This window comes from Lolium rigidum, chromosome 1 (assembly GCF_022539505.1).
Source record: "Lolium rigidum isolate FL_2022 chromosome 1, APGP_CSIRO_Lrig_0.1, whole genome shotgun sequence".
Taxonomy (NCBI): domain Eukaryota; kingdom Viridiplantae; phylum Streptophyta; class Magnoliopsida; order Poales; family Poaceae; genus Lolium; species Lolium rigidum.
The window spans coordinates 25478660-25485032 of NC_061508.1; the positions used below are offsets into that span (position 1 = coordinate 25478660).

The 6373-nt window shown below is 44.2% G+C and overlaps 1 pseudogene; it reads right to left on the reverse strand.

The window, feature by feature from the left end:
• Positions 1-410: 410 nt before the first annotated feature.
• LOC124705679 lies at positions 411-4397 on the reverse strand (annotated as a pseudogene).
• Between the last annotated feature and the right edge of the window lie 1976 nt (positions 4398-6373).

The following is a 6373-nucleotide window of genomic DNA, read 5'->3' on the forward strand; positions in this document are numbered from 1 at the left end:
TGACATCTTTCTCACGCTTTCTTTCTCTCGGACAAACATCATGCACCCATATAGTTGTCTTATCGTTAATAACAAGAAATGGATCAACCGATCCAAACATTTGTAGTTGTTTGTATACTTATAAACACGCCATGCCAAATTCATCTCCTTGCCTCATAGTTCGTTGTTGTCCTCATTGAATATTACTATGCATGATGATGAGATTAATTGTCAGGACCACAAATCACAGTAAGTTATTATCCAAAGTCTCAAACTCTAGGATACCTGCGGCGACAAGAAAGAGGCAAATTAGCATGAAAGGAAGTATAAAAACAGGAAACATAACCTTACATAATGCATGTGAAAATCTTACATCTGCATGCAGTGATGCAGTAATTAACAACAAATGTTAATGAGAAAGAAAGAAACAACTATTTTGCATTTACAGTTATGAAGCCCTCTACTGCGCACTTTGGATAGCTGAACATCTTCAATAATGTAGGAGCAGTCCTTTGAGTGGATAGCAAGGTAAGAACCACCAGCACCAGTGTAGAACACTGCAAAAGAAATCTCAAGGTTAGTCTTTCTACATGTAACCAGTCATAAAAAAGGCTGCACAATGTGATTAGTTAGCATACTCCATCCGTCCACAAATAAGTGTACATCCGGATTTTTCAAGATAAATTATGAATTTGAGTAAAAAATACATTAGGAATATGTATCTCTCCTCTATAATTCTTTCACCTCTAGTAAGCTAAGTGCGTGTAGAAAACAAGACGAATATGTGCTTAATATTATTGGGTTTAATTTCCGTACGATGAGAGAGAAGCAATTAAAGTGCATTGGGAAAGATAGAAATACACTCTTTTGTGGACAAAGTTTAGAGCTAGATGTCCACTTATTTGAGAACGGAGGGAGTACATGGTACGTACCAGTTGCGTTGAGCAAACCGAAACAGATGGCAAAGGTGTACCCTATCCCGATCACACGGTATACAAGTATGAGGAGCATGGTGTAGTTGTAACCAATTGACGATCTCGGATTGTTGAAGAAGTAAAACATAGAGAGGTAAATGATCGGGTTCAAGACCGTGCTAAAATGACTGAAAGTGTCATGTCAAGAAAGGGCCAATGTGTCCATGCCAGATTCTCTTTCCATAAAGTATTGCAACCATTCAGGAGTAAAAATTGCCGCATGCATCAATTGATGCAGAGGCAGGGGAGTTTCCTTATTTTGATAAAAAAAAAAGGAGTAAAAATTGCCTCAACGCTCACAGAAGAGCTGCACCAAGAATAGATAGTAAAGTCAATGAACTCCCCCATTAAGAATGGGGCAACATGACGGTATCTGAATAAAAAGGCAATGGCAGTGTAAATATAGCTAGCCATCCCGAATGTCGGCGATGAGTTTCGCAATTGTCCCCAAGCAGATCCCAGCAGGGCATCTCCAACGGAGCGATACATATCGAACGCCGAAAGTGGTCGCACGCGTCCGTTTTCGTGCCCCGCGGATAGGAAAATGGTCGTTTTTAACTACGTGTCCGTTTGCGTCTGGGGTGCCTCCAGCGGGCCGACGCATCTGGCGGAGGCCGTTAAACACCGGCGGCAGGAAGACGTTGCCTCCTTCCGGGAGCAGAACCGCCTCCGAAGGGAGCGGCGCGCGGCTGCCCAAGCCCGCATGCGCTCCGATGATGGCGCCGACCCCTCAGGTCACGCCGGTGGCTAGTAGTTGGCCGCACGACTGCGAGTAAACTTGGCCGTAGTAGGCCGCGCAACAGTGGGTAGCTACAGCCGTCGTAGTTTTAGGTTAACTCGAACTATCTCTAGTTTTAGGTTAACTCGAACTATCTCTGTAAAGATGGTCTTTTTGGTCAATCAATAGGAATGACAAACATTTTACTTACCTGTGTCACTAACCGGCGGATCCTGATTCAACTAGCGTGGACGCGCGGCGCGACCAGGCAGCGTCCGCGCAAACGCAAATGTACCGCATATTTGGGACGCGTTTGCGTCTCCGTGAACAACCCGGTCACTGTACGTCGGGCCGCTGGACGCATTTTTCGACCACGCCGGTCGCAAATAGTCGATCTGCGTCCGTTACGTCGTCCTGTTGGAGATGCCCTTAGCACGAAATATACGAAGCAACAAACAATTAGGAAGTCATTCAAAAATTTGAGAAAACAAGCCTGTAACTGTGAAAACTTATGTACCTTCGGAGGTAAAACTTGTGTTGTTTTAGAATCCTGGCGTTCTTCTGCCGGTCAGATCATTAAGTTTTGACAAATGGCTCTCAAGAGGGTTGCGTTCTTCATAAAACAAGTATTCCTCGTGCTAGGGAGTAATGAGGGATTGATCCATATAAGGTTAGCCATAGTGCTAGTATCTTAGCTAGTATCATGCATATTGGTCCCACAAAAATGCTGATGTGGCAACTAATTAAGGAGGAGTGAGGAGATTAGAGCAACATAGGTGGATACTGTATCATAGCGCATATTACGAGAAAAGTTAATGCCAAACAAATCTTGTACACAAATTTGCATTGAGATTCTAAAAAGTAATAAATATAGCATAGCTATGATACTACTCCATGATACCACCCACTATAGAGATAGTATCATACACAAGTATCATATGCATGATAGGCTAAATCTGCAGGCTTTCTTGACCCGTTGCCTTAAGATCATCTTTAATGGTGCTTGGTATTTTGTAGCCCACATACTGCATCCAGTGAACTAGTAAATCCTACGCATTAATACCCTTAGGCTAGCCATAGTGCTAATATCATAGCTAGTATCATGCACATTAATCCCACAAAAATGCTAATGTGGCAGCTAATTAAGGAGGAGAGAGGAGATTAGAGTAACATAGGTAGATACTGTATCATAGCAATATCACAAGAAAAGTTAATGCCAAACAAATCTTGTGCACAAATTTGCATTGAGATTCTAAAAAGCAATAAATATAGCATGACTATGATACTACTTCATGATACTAACCACTATAGAGATAGTATCATACACAAGTATCATATACATGATACTACTACATGATATTTACCACTATGGCTTCACAATGCCTTCAAGAATGTCAATGTAGTGATCTGGTGGGTTTACATGAACACGTACATGAATATGATCAACATGCCTATCGCACCTTGCATCAAGTAGAAAGCCTGAATATGATATACTCCTTCGTGCAAACACATCCCTTGGTGACATTGAATGACAAATATGGAATGAATTATTTCCCTATAGGTGGACCGTGAAAATAAGATAGCAAAATACTGAAATGCTGAAATAGTATTACGGGTCTTACCACTAAAATGATGATGTTTTCATTCTTCTTCTTTTTCTTACATGAGCCTTTTACGATGCATTCTGAAATTTTAATCCAAAGTCAGCTTATCCAATGATAGATACAATAGTGGTGTAATTAAAGATGAAACCATGGTAAATGCATGCTGATGAAACTTACTCTTTTCTCCGATAGAATCCAGTTTGCAAAAATGGCTGCAAAAGCAACACACAAGAAATAACTTAAAACATATTCAAACAATATGTAATTGGAGATGACATTGGAGATGCCATGGGATTTGACCAATACCCACGGCTACAAGAATCTTTGGATGTTGGTGTTGGGAAGTGGTAACTTGTTGGACAGAAGATTTTTTTGGTGCTATCAAAATTGTCCCACTTTTCAGCGTTACAACAAACATTGGTCGAATTTAGAGTTATCTGGTACTCATATCTGTACAAATTTAGTACCTCGGCTTATCCAATTGTTTATCATGAAAAAATATGTCCAAACAAATAGACAAAGAACATGTCTTATATTACATATCACGAAGACAATTGGTTGTGTCCGTTGTGGCACGTAGACAATATGCTTCGAAGGGACAACTCAAGTCATTTCGCCTATGTTTTATATTGTTGCAAATGTTAAGTCATAATAACAAAGGGCCGTTTGCATCCCTGGATGCAGAGGCCACGGCTTGCACCCCCATTTAAAAAAAGTCATAATAACAAAGACAAGTGGATGGATGCTGCTGAAGCAACTCACACAACATGCAGGTGAGACCGCGGAGAAGCTCTCGCAACACCGCTGACAGTCATTAGTTCTCATTGAAATAGTTTCATCGTTCTTGTTGCTGAATTCTATCATTATGCCTATGCTCTATATCAAAATAGCAAACATTATTTCACACATATACAACAAGATTAACTGCACAAACAAACACCGCATGTCAGCAACCAACATCCAAGAATGAATCGCCGACCAATTCAACCCAAAATTTTCCGTAGAGGACGGAACATGGGGACAAAGTATTTTACCTCTATACTTAGAGCTGCAGAGGATCTTTGGGTTGCCCACAGAAAGCACGTGCATATCCTGGACCTGGATAGCCTCATCGTCCACCATCACCGACACCACCTTCCTGTCGCCGCCTATAGAGATGCCACCTTCTGCGCCGTCATGGCGGGCAGAGGCATGACTGCCGGAGCCGGCCGGGGTCAGAGCAACCTCAACAGTAGATTCGATTAAATCCTCATTTTCTCTCGCCGGAGCAGCAGTAGTATCTTGCAGGATGGATGAACTCTTCCTTCTTGACTTGTCTCTCGGTGCAAAGAGTAGGGAGTTTGGCGGCTACATTCTCCCTTGCACACACGATTCAGCTGATTCGAAACCTAATTCCACCAATTCAAGACCCGATATTCGAAAGATGGGTAAGGGAAGAACGATGAGGGAGCGAGAAGGGTGTTGTTGATCCAGGCCGGAGCTATGCGGGGAAGATGCAATTGAGATATCCTTCGAGCTTTGCGTCAAGAATAAAAAAGCAAGGAAAGTTTTGATTTTGTAAGTAATAATTGATTATAGAATAAGGAAAGATCAAGATATATCCAACAAAGTGGGAAAATATCGCACTCTAAGAGGTTTCCTTTTTCGGGGGACGGTGATTGATTGTTGGGCTGTGCTACCCGGCGGCGCCGCACAAACTTCAATCCGTGCGGCGGCAATAGTACTTCCAAAAAAAATTCAGCTTTCTCCACCCTGCGGCACATGCCCACCATCTGTGACACGATGTGACCCCACATGAGGCGATGTAAAGTGAAAATTTGATGATTGTCCTCCCGCATGGCCCGGCAAATATGACAAAAGGCTGCATGCTAGAGCAGGTTGCACAGACCACCCGATTCAATTCCCGAACTAAATCAAGTGACTTTCCCTAGATCAACTAATCAAGGAATCACACTAGTACTCGAAATCACTAGAACAACTTGCAGTATAAGATACACTTATGATCTCACATATACATGATTGCCAGATTAAATTTACATTTCGACTGCCATATTAGTATATAATTAGTACTCCCTCCGTCCTAGTTTGTAAGTCATAATTTTTGAATATCTTGACCCAAGGTACTAGCTGATTGGGTCTCATTTTCTCTCTCTCATTAGTGCATGCAGCCTCTTTCTCTCCCTCATTGGTGCATGCATTCTCTTTCTCTCCCTCATTGGTGCATTCAACCTCTTTCTCTCCCTCATTAAATAAAATTATGCCATAGAGGTGGAGGTTATGCGACAAATAGTTTTTAGAAATATGTCTTACACTCTAAGACGGAGGGAGTACTGACTGACTGCCATGCTAGTTTTACTTAGCTGCCATATTAGTACTGACTGCCTGCCAGGTTAGCAGGTTAATTTTACCTAGCTGCCAGATTAGCACCAATGATTGCCAGGTTAATTTTATATAGCATTATAGCATGACTGATTGCCAGATTAATTTTACCTAGCTGCTAGATTAGTACGACAATTGCCAGATTAAAATTTGCCTACGCTGGATTCAGCTATCCTAATTGCAGAAACCCTCCACACCATCATCATGGAGATAGGAAACTTAGCTAAGCAACAGGTCGGCCGTGGACTCCTCATCGCGTGCATGCCACCATCGTGCCCAGCGGCGGCCTCCCTCGAGGCCTCGAGGACTGCCCAGCGGCGGAGACCTCAACCGGCGCGTGCCCAACGACAGCGGCCTCCTCGACGGCGGCGGCCTCCCCAGCGCTTTCTCGGCGTAGGCGACCTCCCTCGACGGGCAGCTCAATGGCGGCGGCCTCCCTCGACGGGCAGCTCGGCGGCCTCCTCCGGCGCGTTCGCGGCGGCGACGGTCTCCCTCGACGGCACGACCCTGTCCGGCGCCGTCGCGGAAGCCCCCTGCCCTCCGCCGCGGGAGCCTTTCCGGCGTCGGCGCGCGACCATGTCTGGCGCCACCACGGAAGCCCGCCACTCTGCTGGAGCCCAGCTCGACGTCTTCCCGGCAGTTCGACGCCGGCGCCGGCCTCTGCGCTGCGTGCTCTTCGATGAAATCTCCTCCCTACCGATGAGCGCTTCCTCCCAACA